Below are 12,737 nucleotides of genomic sequence, written 5' to 3'. Positions count from 1 at the left end.
AGACACCCAAGGCCGGACGGGGACTGATAGGGTCTGGGTCCAATATCCGGGAGCTTTGGGGAAAACAGCAGCGGGAAATGTTGAAAAACAGAAAGAGTACGCAACGTTGGCTTATAGAATTCTCGTCGATTCTTTGCATTCCAGCCACAGAATTAAGGTCTTAAAACACCATTGAGAAAGGTATGCTATTGATCTACTTTAACTCAGCTCTAAATAAGTCAAATTCAGCGTTAATTTGTTCTCTTTTGTTTCGAAGTTAAAGTACTATGCGCTGTGTGAAATTAAGTCAACTCTCTCTCTCTCTCGTAAGTTTCCTAAATTTTTACTTGGACAGAAAAACCTTAGACATTTTACGATGCAAAACGTTAAATAAATGACATTTTTAACTCCGAGAGTCTGTTCTGAGAAAAGCTGACGAAATATTTCATGGTGAAATGTGTATTTCGCTAGAGTGCAAATAGATTGAGCTCGCTCAATGGACAACTTTTATTTAAACACGATGAAATTTAAGCTATAAGCTTGTGGGTGCGTATAAAGAAAAAAGTTGAGTTAAAATAAGAAAATAATAGGATTAAGTAAGAGTCGAGCAATTGTACTTGTAAGTTACGACTTCTCTGCTAATAATTCTTCGACATTTATTGTGTAACTGGATAGAGAGAAGCAACATGAGAGTTAAGTGCCTTGCCCCCTTGACTGGCTGAGAGTGAAGTGGCCTAGGGGGGAATGGGTAGGTAAAGTCTGTGTACGAGCCAAGTGGCCCACCAGGCCGGAGCTTATCCTGGTTTCGGTAGCATGAAGTGACTAGGAGTATTTCTACTCCTCCCTGGATGGGATGCTAGTCCATCGCAGGGTTACCCCCAGCATTAAGTTCACTGGTACCCATTTATACACCTGGGTGGAGAGAGGCACTGTGAGAGTAAAGTGTCTTGCCCAAGAACACAACACAATGTCCCTGGCCAGGGCTCGAACCCGGACTGTTCGATCTGGAGACGAGCGCACTTACCATGAGGCCACCGCGCCTCCCAGGGGCGGGGGGGGGGGGGAATGGGTTGGGGGTTCTTTTTCTTCCCGCTTACTGCTGGCCCCTTCTTTGATTAGAGAGCCTGTTCACATGCTAGGCAACGACTTGAACCCAAACCTCTTGGTCCAGAGTCTAGGCACAGTAACCATATACTTTTATGGTCAACACCGATTAAGCCATTCCACTTTCTCATCTCAATTTTAAAGTTGTTTGCTTTTATTATTTCAAATACAGTCGAACCTGCCATTGTGACTACCTCTGGTAGTGACCACTTCTCATCAGCGACCAGTTTTCCAAAATACCAAAAGTTTCCAAGTCAAATCACTACATTTGGAACCTCTCGTAAACGACCACATCTGATAAGCGACCACGACCACTTTCAGAACTAAACATTTTTAACTTCCCGTAAGCGACCACTTTACAGATAATAGAGTGAGAATTGGATAATACTGTGTTGTAACATTATCACATTCCTGGATAGCACAAGAGACGGAAATTTCTCAATGGGAAATGCCTTTAATCTTCTTGAAATTGACTTTTTACATGAATACAACATGAAAACATGGGGTGAGTCTCTGCAGTTACCATGTGCTAATGAGGCAAAATTTTCACACAATATGGTCTAAGCTTGACATTTTGGGTGGTCGCTTATGGGAGGTTTGACTGTAGGTCATTTTTTTACTGAAGTGGAATAATCATACTAATCTAAACTTGCTTGACCTTCTTACACATCAATAACTACAGTCCAACCTCCACTAATGGCCACCTCCCTACAACGGCTACCTCCCTACAATGGCCACCACCCTACAACAGCCACTTTTTTTCATCCCGGCGCATGGTCCCTCTATGTACTCTTATTTCAACTTCTCTACAGTGGCCACCTCTCCACGATGGGAACGGCCACTAAAGCGCATCCCAAACTACTAAGATAACCTCTCCACAATGGCCAGTTAATCAACTACTGACGAATGGTGTTTACCCAACCCCATGTTATATTGTAAAAGATCATGAAACTTACTCTGTACAGTGCATCGTTGGTCTCATTTTCAGTTTGGTTTCTGTTTTATTGTGTAAGGTATTTCTATGCTACAGTAAGCATGTTTTAAAGATTAAAATGTTGTACCCCCCCAGAAAAAAATAGCTGTCATATTACACCCCTACCTCCCCATAATGGCCACCTCTCTATAATGGCCACCTCTCTGTAACTGCCATTTTCATCTGTCCCCAAGGTGGCTACCCCTGTTGTAGAGAGATTGACTGTGCAGTGATCATAAGCTGGGAGGGCATGGCAACACAGCTTCTAGGTTTTTATGTTGCACTCTCGTCAGAACTGCTACTGCCCCATTTGCTGAATTTCTTGGATCCACCTCTGTAAATTTTACTTCAAGGGTGATTTAGAGGCTAGGACCACTTTAGGATGTATTTAAAGGAAGTGCATGAGTAAAGATGAGTAGCAATGAATAAAGTGTTGTTGTGCTGCTTTTTAAAATATTGAGTCTGTTGCGTGATGGGAAAGGAAATATTTCATCGGTATTGCTTTACAGCACACCCAGGGCAGATTGTATCTCCAATATTTGTTGTCCAAGGTTGGTAAAATAGAAATTACCTAGATACGCTAGTGTCTGTTTTAGGCTTTGTGATCTGGCTGCTATTGTAATAATTTGAAACATTTCATTTCAGTGTGTTTGTCATCTCAGGGAGTAGAGATGTTGCAGTGATGAGAGTACCCTTTACCTTCCTTCAAAGTGGGCTGGGCTTGATTGCGGATCAGAGTTGAGTTTGTTGATGGTTTGAGTGTTGTCCTCTAGGTACTCCCGTTTTCCTTCTTTCTGAAAAACCCACATTCAATAATTATTCAGTTCATTTCAATCACCATAGAGGACCTACATGAAAACCAACTAAGGCTGATATGGCTTCCTGTTTATATATTGTAATAATATTATTATATTGATTTACTTACTAAATATGGGCTAGTATATTTCTGAAATTATTTTATTTATTCATGCTGTTACAGACACATGTAGTCTACCCAGTTGCAACAGGTCAGGACAACATTAAGGTAATTTGTTTTTTCTAGGTTTGGTAAAAGTGAGGAAATTCTGTTAAATCAGCTCAGGGAAATTCTACAGTTCTTAGCAAAGCCAGGGAAATTTAAGTAAGATTCCTGTTGGTGTCATGTATAGTAACCATCTACTGATCATGCGATAAAGATAGTTTTCTGCAGAAGTGTTATCAAAGATCAAGATTTAGTGTAAAGCCACATGGGTCGCAACCATGGTTCCAGTTTCAACTACCTAGTCGACAATGTGCTTATTACATACTGTAAGGAAGAAATCACATGTTGATAAAAAATAAAATGAAGAGTCTTTCTGTTTGGAGTTTCAGTAGCCTTAAGGTTAGTGTGGGACTCTGGATCCAGCTTTCTGGGTTTGAGCCCTGGCTGGGGTTATTTTGTTTTGTTCTTGGGCAAGACACTTTACCCTCTTGGTGCCAGTGAATATAATGATGGGGTACTTTGCAATGGACTATCATCTTGTGCTGGAGGTGGGTGGGAGGGGGGGGGGGGGGTAAGGTGTAGTAATACTCCTTGTTACTTGATTCTATGGAAACCAGGATAAGCTACAGCAAAATTTAATTTGTCGGTGGCCCAATGTAGAATTTATTTTTCGATTAGATGTTTTTCACATATAACTGATAACTGATGGGTGGTTTCACCAACAATTATTACTGAATAAAAATACATCTAATTACCAGTGTTTTGATGAATTTTACTTGGAAGAAAAATAGGAAAGTTATTAGCTAATGAACATAATTGAACTCGTGTTATCATTTACAAGTACCGGTAGTGTTAAGTTTATTTAGGACAACCTCTTTGTGTTCATACATGGCTACAAGAATGTATAAAAACTTCCAGTCCTTTTAACTGTGAGGGAGCCAGGACTGTTATTAAGGTTTGAGTTACCTATTGCTTTGGTTTTCACACCTGGAACAAACTTGTTGTTTTGTAGGTGAATTATATCAATGACAGGTAAGCTCACCCATAACGTGAAGGGCTCATCAACTATACACACCCGTAACAGGTGTTATGGGTTACAGTCCTTAATTGGCAGCCATGGGAGCCATACATTCTATTTGCTGATTCTGTAGTTTACCTTTGTTACCCAACAACAGACAACCCAGTCACAACTCCTATCGTTGCTAACACCATAGAAGGGATTTGGTTGGCCTGCATTAAATCAAAGAAAGGCTTGAAAAATATCAACAGCTAAGCCTCAATGCCCTTTTAATCCATGTCCCACTATGACTGCAATTATTATATTTTTATTGCTAATGCAGTGGGTTTAGGCTGGGAATTAGTGTAAGAAACACACAGTGTCTACAGCTGACATTTAGTTACTTCTTATGAGATAATAGCGTGGAGGTGGCTCCATCGTTAGTGCTCTTGTCTCCGGATTGACTGGTCTGGGTTTGAGCCCTGGCCAGGGACATTGTGTTGTGCTTGTGGGCAAGACACTTTGCTCTCACAGTGCCTCTCTCCACCAAGGTCTACTTATGGGTACCAGTAAATTTAATGCTGGAGGTAACCCTGTGATGAATTAGCATCCCATCTAGGGGGGTAGAAATATTCCTAGTGGCTTCTGATGCTTCAGAAGCCGGGATAAACTCCAGCCTGATGGGCCACTTGGCTCGTATGCAGACTTAACCTATGATATAATGGTGCTGTATTTGTAGACAGACATATCACAGTCACCTTGCTTCCTCTTGTCCAGGGTTCACTGTGGAACTGACATATGACACCTGTCGAACCGGTTTGAATCACAGTGATTTATTTCACACCTGTCCCTTATTTCAGATTAAAGGTCTATATGTGCACGGCCATAGTCATACACAAAGGAAACAAGTGGAAGCTAAAAGTATGGATCAGGCCTTCTTTCTGTTATACAATGCTTTACTCGCCACGGTGTTGTGTGACAGAGAGAGGGCTAAAATTCGGTGAACATGTGGAAGTTGCTCACAGTAAACAGAAGGTATAGTAATATAAAAGCCACTTCAAATTTTATCAGTAATCAGCAACTTTAGTCACAGGTACTTGAAGTTCCTCAAAACATGTTACTGTAATCGAAGTCCATGCCGTGGAGAATAGTGAATGAGAAATGTCTTATCCAGCTAGTCCGTTAATAATAATGATAGTCAGTGATCTAATAAAGACCAGAATTGGTGTTACTTGAAAAAAGCGATATATGGAATAGGTAGGGAGAACTTAAAGGTAGCGCGAAACTACTGTGCTATAATCCCTTTTATTATAAACTGTCAAAAGGCTCATTTTGTTAATCAATTGAAATAATAGTATTCTCAAGTGGGAGGCGTGAATACTCAGGTGGGCAGCTCACCTGTACACTGTCCTTTAGACACTCATTGAGAGGAGGACAGATTACTTAGCATGTTTTTGTTAGAAACGTGATTATAAATGCCTGAATACCAGGCGTAGATTACTGGGTCTGTAAATATCCTTACACCACTGTAGTTTCTAAAGTCAACTTCGCAATTACTTTATGAGTAGCCTGGTTCACAGACAGAAGTACAAGTCAGGCTGCATCACAGGCCACGTTTTTGTGTTTCTTTCTGGTTTACATGACTGCGTTATTTTTAGCCATTAGAAACGGATTACAACTTCATTTTTTTTATTTTGTTAATCCTGTGGTTTACATTTTTCTGTTTATTTGTTTTCGCTACAAATCAGTTGTCTATGGCTGACTGGGTCTTTACCTTCTTGTAATGGTAATTCAAATCAGTATAATCAGGCTACCATAAATGATTTCTCTGACGAACAAACATTTCTTCATACCGTCACGTTCGTTTGTGTTAACCCGCTAACCCTTTCTATTTTTAGTCAAAAATTATTATTGCAGATGTATTGATTTCTTAATTTCGTTTAAGTTTTGTTTTTAGCCTGAGTTTTTAGCGTTGTCATACACCTTATTCAGCCCAATGGGGCCGAACTATCCGTTTGTGGCTGCTTATACTCAGGTTACGTCTTCGAAAAAATTACAATTACGCTGTCCACTTTGTTACATTAATGTTCAATGAAAGTAAAACAATTCACTTATGTCAATTACAAACTGAAAAAGCTAAAACAGCGATCTGATTGCACTAAAACAAAACAAAACTGAAAACTTAACTAACAATTTGACTAAGGTAAGAGAATTATCCATCTTGCTTGGTTGGTATTCTCTTTTCGAAAGCCGGTTAACGCTAACCCAGGGTTAATTAAAAAGTTAACCAAAAAAAGTTTTTGATTACTTATGTTTTGTGTAGTTTTAAAATTACTCTACAATTTAGCTCAAAAGTGAAGGACAAACAACTGAATAAATAAATATCTTAATTGATCACTTCCTCAATGAGGCTTTTCAGGGCCAATGGAAACAAACGATGAAACATATAATGTAAATGAACATAACATGGTTTAAAATACCAACTGGCAACTGACAGGAAGCAGACCAGTTAGCTAAAACATCTTCAGCCTTTCAACTCTCCAAGACCTTGAATTCGTTATATGGTCAGTGCAGTAACTCTAACAGAGCCCACATGCTTTTCCTTGTGGTTTCAAAAGCTAGATGCAACTTTGTGCACTTTAATGTGTGCTTTTACCAGACATCCCACGTCCATTGAAATCAGCTTAGGATGTGTTACCTTTACTCAGCTGCTTTCTACTACCTCTGAGGTAATAACAGGGCTGATCCAGAAATAGTTTAATCCGTCCTTTTACCATATGATGATATGCAGTGAGGTCAAAGTACCTTTTTTCTGCTGGTGACAACTTAACCTTACTTTCTCCGTGTTTTGTCTCTGAAATGAGTCATTGTTTTGGCCACATCAAGCCAACGCATGTTATGTCTTCTTATAATTCTTCTTATATTCAGTATTTCTGTGTGAAAATGGTGTGTCAGTTGTTATTCAAACCATGTCGACGACTTTTAGACCTCCCCTTATGTTATACCTATTAGTGAAAAATAGAAATTGCTGCGCGAACTTTCAGTGAAAAAGCGCGAAACTTTTACTGAACTCGCAGCTTCTGTTTCTATGGTAGTTACAAGTTTTTGTTCCTTTTCAGCATTGCTTGCAATGCTTAAAAATAACATCAAACAACTGTATTGATCAGCCTGGCGTGTATGCTAATCAGTAAGAACTGTTTTTGCAGGTTTGCGTATTGTGTTTTTTTAAAACTTCTTACACTGGGATAATTCCCAACCGGTTCAAAGAATACTGGAACTTATGTCTGTTTATTTAGATCCAGCAGCAAAGGCGCGCGCAAAAACCCCCGTAAAATTTAATCCAACAACAGTGGCTTTTTTGGGGAGAACGGTGTGTAAGAAATTAAACAGCTGAAACCATTAGAAAATGAAGATGGCAACCAAAGATAGGATGGAAAGTGTACTAGCCTGTGTACATTCGCCCCCTTCCCCCCAAAAACGGGTAGAGATTTTTTTGACGGGAGGGGGCGGCTGTACACAGGCTAGAAAAGTGATACTTTTATAACTGGCATGGATTTTAGTGACTAGAAAAAAAAAACATTCCTAAACTACAGGAAATCTAACAATTACGGCTTCATTGTGGAAAGCTGCACTCGACAATTGACACGTTCAGTTAGGATCGAAGTGAGGCTGGCTAACGATGGACCAAATGGTTATTAAAAGAAATCCGTAAAGCTGTAGACTTGACGCTCACGTTTTCAAGGATTTACTCAGATAAACTTCCCTTTGAAAAATAAACGATAAAAGATTCAAGTGGCCCTGAATTGTCGTTCACTTTGTGTTTCGTTAATGTTCTCTTCTGAAAATATTCCTCGAATGCTGACTTGCCTGGTTATAGGACTTCTGCTTATATCCCTCCCCAGTTATAAACCACCACCCACCACCCCCTCCACTGCTCCTTTCTCTTCCTCTCGCTCCACAGCATGCTTGCCTTGATGGTTCATCTCCAGCTGCTGTGATCTGCAGCAACGGCCTCCCAGCCTGTCAGGTTGATGTCACAAGCCTCGAGGCCACGCCTGCAAACCCCTTTTGTTTGGGAAAATGTGCATGTTAAAATCCACCGTTCGTTACATACAGCTGTCAAAACCGCGATGTCCAACCGAAACGGCACGATGCAAGTCTTTTCCTCGTAGGAAACAATTTTTTTTATTCACGATACTTAGGTTGTTTTGGCCTCTTAGTAATCTTTTGTTAAAAATGGCACAGCTAGTATCTTACCTTCGCGCGAACTGCCGAATACAGGAAACTCAGTTTTGGCACCAAATTTTAAACTTGAACAGTTTTGTTTTTAATTGGTAACAATCTTTTATAGTTTGGGGCATTTTAAATTCCACTTCCCGAATTTTCAATGCTATCCAGCGAAAAAACTGGCCCGAATTAAATGCCCGTGAACATATCTGACAGGACTGCATAGTTATTCCCTCGTTCCTGAATGCTGATAATCAGTGCTGATTGATTAATACAAGTTTTAGCGGCATCGGCCATATGCAAGGCCTGTGTTAGGCCCCTCTCTCCCCTGTCGGCATTTTTCCTTATCTCACTGACGTCCTTACAGAACATTCTACTGAAAATGGATAGAATGCCGAATAATTTTGTAAGTTCTTTCAACTGATCCGCCACCAGAGTCTTAACTCTTAAGTCGTTTTTTGTAATCTAATTTACCAACGGCTATTTATACCGCTTAAAAACCACCCCGTTCGAGTTTGTGACTCGTAGACAAACTCGGAGCACTGTTTTTTGACAACAAGTTTATCACAATAGAAGTGTGCTCTCCTTGTATAATCCTCCCCTCTCCGGTCCCTCCCCTGTTAAATCCAAATGTACAACCGAAAAAGCGGAACTAGTTTCGTCACCGGGTAACGACTCTATCGTTGATTTCTCCTCAGACCCGGAGAATAACGCTAAGGTGGAATGTGATGCCGGAGGACACATGGATTACTGTCGTAGTCCATTTTAACATCAAATGGCTATTTAGCAATTGAATTAATCGCATCGCTTAAGCAGTCGGTCGTCTTGCTCGAATAATCAACCCCGCTCTTGAAGTGAATAATAAAACATCCATATCCAACGCGCGGTCTTGGAATAATTGTTAATTATCGCCTTGGGCTATTGACCTAGGAAATATATCTCTGACGCGGAATTTTGCAGATTCCTGTGGGAAGGAAAAAAAAATCGTTTTCACTCGTGACCTCAGCTATTGATGCTCTGGCTTGGGAACTTTGAAACCATGCATGAAACAATAAATTATACAACAAATAGCTTTTGTTCAATGATACGTTTCTATTTCCGTCGGCTTTGTCGAAGAGCCCAGGAATCGGTTTGCAGTTGTTTCTTATAGAACCTTTTCATTGGTCCGTTTGAATTAGAAGGGATAAATCATAAAAAATCTTTATAAGTGATATCTTTTCTTGAGGTGCAAGCAGTTTTTAGCAAAGCGTGATTCTACAGCTTCGTAGAAAGTGTAATTAAAGTGTAATTACGGGTGCATTAAGATAATGAATAATAACTCTTCTGTACTTATTCTTTTGTCTTACTAACAGGAAATATGACAAATTTTTGCAGGCGTAATCTCTGTTGTATTTCTGGTTTTTTTTTGCTGTTTCATTTGCGCAATCAAGGCAACGTTTTACAAATGGTGACGCAGTAAAGCTATTGCAGTTATTCAGCTAATTTCAGTCATAAAGTCCAACTTTTCCCTTACTTGGCTTTGACTCAGTCATCTTCCTTTGCTGTTCGGAGGTTTTGCGGAACTTTAGCTCTAGAGCCTTTCGGATGAACATAATGAAAAGCCTTTCAAGCTAACAAGGTTAAAGCACAACGGTCGGGCAATTCAAGTGAAAGTTGTTTATGAGTACATTCGTGTTCTCTTACCTATTAAAGCGCTGCCACATGTGTAAAATTGTCTGAACGTTTGAGCCGCGGGCAAAAACCTACTTTAAACCACTTTACTGAAAGTTGACATATGGTAAATGTCTCTATACTCCTCATTATGCTCTTCAAGGGGGCGGATTGTAACGTGAAAGCTGGTGGATGAATTAGACTCGGTGACCGTTCACATGAAATGTTTTGAGCGATACTTAAACCTACATCAGCATACTGTCTCTGCTGGAACAGAGTTTGTTGATGACCCGATCAGTATTTTTTGACACACAATTACAACAACCTTGCGGGTAAAACATCAAATGGTAGATTTTTGATTCAGCATGGGTCATTCAAACGTGTTCTCAATTTTGTCATGCTAATAGATGCTGTGATTCAAATTTCAGGTCTTAGTACTTTTAGTACTTTTTCTATAATTTATCAACTGTCTTGTTTATTGATTTGGACTTGTGAATTTTCAGTTTCTTGAGTCTGCCTTTAAACTACGTTACCCGAATTCTAAGGGTGTGACCGCCTTGCATGTTGCTCGAGTTGTCTAATGAACTTAACTTGGAACATTTGAACACTTCTGTGTGGAATATTCTAGCGCCATCGCGTGATTCGTGGTCATTATCATCGTGCACACCATCCCTTTTCTGACCACTGATTACACCCTAAATGGTCTTGTCGATTTCACGGCCATTAAAACTATCTATTTCTGGAACCATAATTACTCCCATCCTGGTCTTTAACCCATTCTCTCACGTGTAACTAATGACCAGCGATCAGCAAGTCACGAAATGGATATAGCAACGTTATGTAAACACCGACAGCCTACATTGCTTGTTTGCCATTTTATTGTCACTAAAGAAGGGTCTAGGTTACCGAGACGAATTTAGGGGAGGTATTTCCTTCCCACAATGTTGATCAACTGTTCAAATGGGCCCGTATTAAACTGCCTTGCGTAGACATCCATAAGTGAATGACACAGATGATTGGCGCTGCACGCGATGATAAACTGTTTTGGCTTCAACTTACTTCGGGCTATTCTTTTGCTCTCTCAGCAAATGTTTTGTTCTGTTCACACTTCAGTGTCCTTTGAAGTGTTTTCGTCTATTCCGGATGCTCTATTCCCACTGTTACCTTAGTACCACTACTTAACTAACGTAAAAGCACTTCTGTTCGCTCACGAAATGTTTTTTCTCGCGCGTCATGCGTTATGACTTGTAAATGGACTTTTGGCAGTTCCGTTTAGTTTCTTTGCATTTAAAAAGAAAACACTTTAGAGCTTTCTCTTTGTACACCTTTAAGCTCCCATAGACAGGTCTGCTCTCTTGAAAACTCGTATTACCCGATTTCAGGTGAGATTAGTACAAAGTAGAGGGCATAATATGTTCACATCCTGCAACGCCTTCATTTAATTACTTTCCTAGTGAACTCTTTCCGGTGACTATAATAACCAGTTACATGAGACAAGTTTTGAGCTGCGCGTTACAAAAACACTGATTTTCCTTGTCCTACAACCCAAGTCAATAATCATCATTTGCAAGGAGTGTTAATTATTTTGTTTTGACTCCCACTTCCCACCCTATTATGCAGCATGTTTAACCTATGACTTTATCTATTAATTGGCATTGCTCGATCATTCACATGACTTGTATTACCCCTCTACCTATAATCTCCACGTATATGAACATAGTGGACTGTTTCTGTAGAGAATACCTCTTAGTATACTTCGTAATGAACATAATATTGATTGATTCCACGGGTGTATTCGATACTAAGCGATTTTTAGTGGTAACAGACTTCGAAGTTCTATGTTTAGGCGTGCAATCGCTTAAGATTGACGTCTTCTATCCTAGAGAAGTTTTCATTTAGCTTCCTTTTGCTTGATTCCATGGGCGTATTCGATACTAAGCGATCTTTAGTGGCAACAGACTTCAAAGCTCTATGTTTAGGCGTGCAATTGCTTAAGATTGACGTCTTCTATCCTAGAGAAGTTTTCATTTAGCTTCCTTTTGCTTGATTCCATGGGTGTATTCGATACTAAGCGATCTTTAGTGGTAATAGACTGCAAAGTTCTATGTTTAGGCGTGCAATCGCTAAAGATTTTCGTCTTCTATCCTACAGAAGTTTCAATTTAGCTTCCTTTTGCTTAATTCCTTGGTATATTCAATACTAAGCGATCTTTAGTGGCAATAGAATTCAAAGCTCTATGTTTAGGCGTGCAATCTCTTACGATTGACGTCTTCTGTCTTACAGAAGTTTCAATTTAGCTTCCTTTTGCCCAAATCAGTGGGTTTACTAGTTATGTCCAAGTAATGTAGTTATACTCAAATTGCCTTCATTTGTAATATCACCAGTTTATTTAACTCGGTGTTAAAACTCAGAGTGCTTTTCCCATTTGGATACTTGTTCACGTTGCTCCTCAAAGTGATAGAAATCTAAGAACAGTCTTATTATTAGGAAGTATTTGAGTACAATTCAGCAGTGATACATGTCCTATATGGTCTTTTTGATGCATATTAAAAGCTTATATAGCTTGAAACGTTTTACATCTATATCATCTTATACACTTTTATAAGAAACAAGACACCGAAGCAGAATCAATGTTTTAGTGATCACAAGATCACACTGATATCTTTGCTCAATCTTAAACACTGTTTTTAAAAGACTTTTAAATAGTTCTGCTGGTAATGGCCGGATTGCAACTAATGTTTGTTTCCCAGTGAAACGATTCTTATTCACATAAGCCGTAAAAATAAAATCTTAATTTAGAAACGTATCACAGCGAAATTGTAATATTCTTAATACTCTTAATTAAT

This window comes from Orbicella faveolata, unplaced genomic scaffold (genome assembly GCF_042242905.1).
Source record: "Orbicella faveolata isolate gen_17 unplaced genomic scaffold, um_ofav_v1 contig_27, whole genome shotgun sequence".
Classification (NCBI taxonomy): Eukaryota; Metazoa; Cnidaria; class Anthozoa; order Scleractinia; family Merulinidae; genus Orbicella; species Orbicella faveolata.
Note: the sequence above shows the minus strand (reverse complement) of the source record.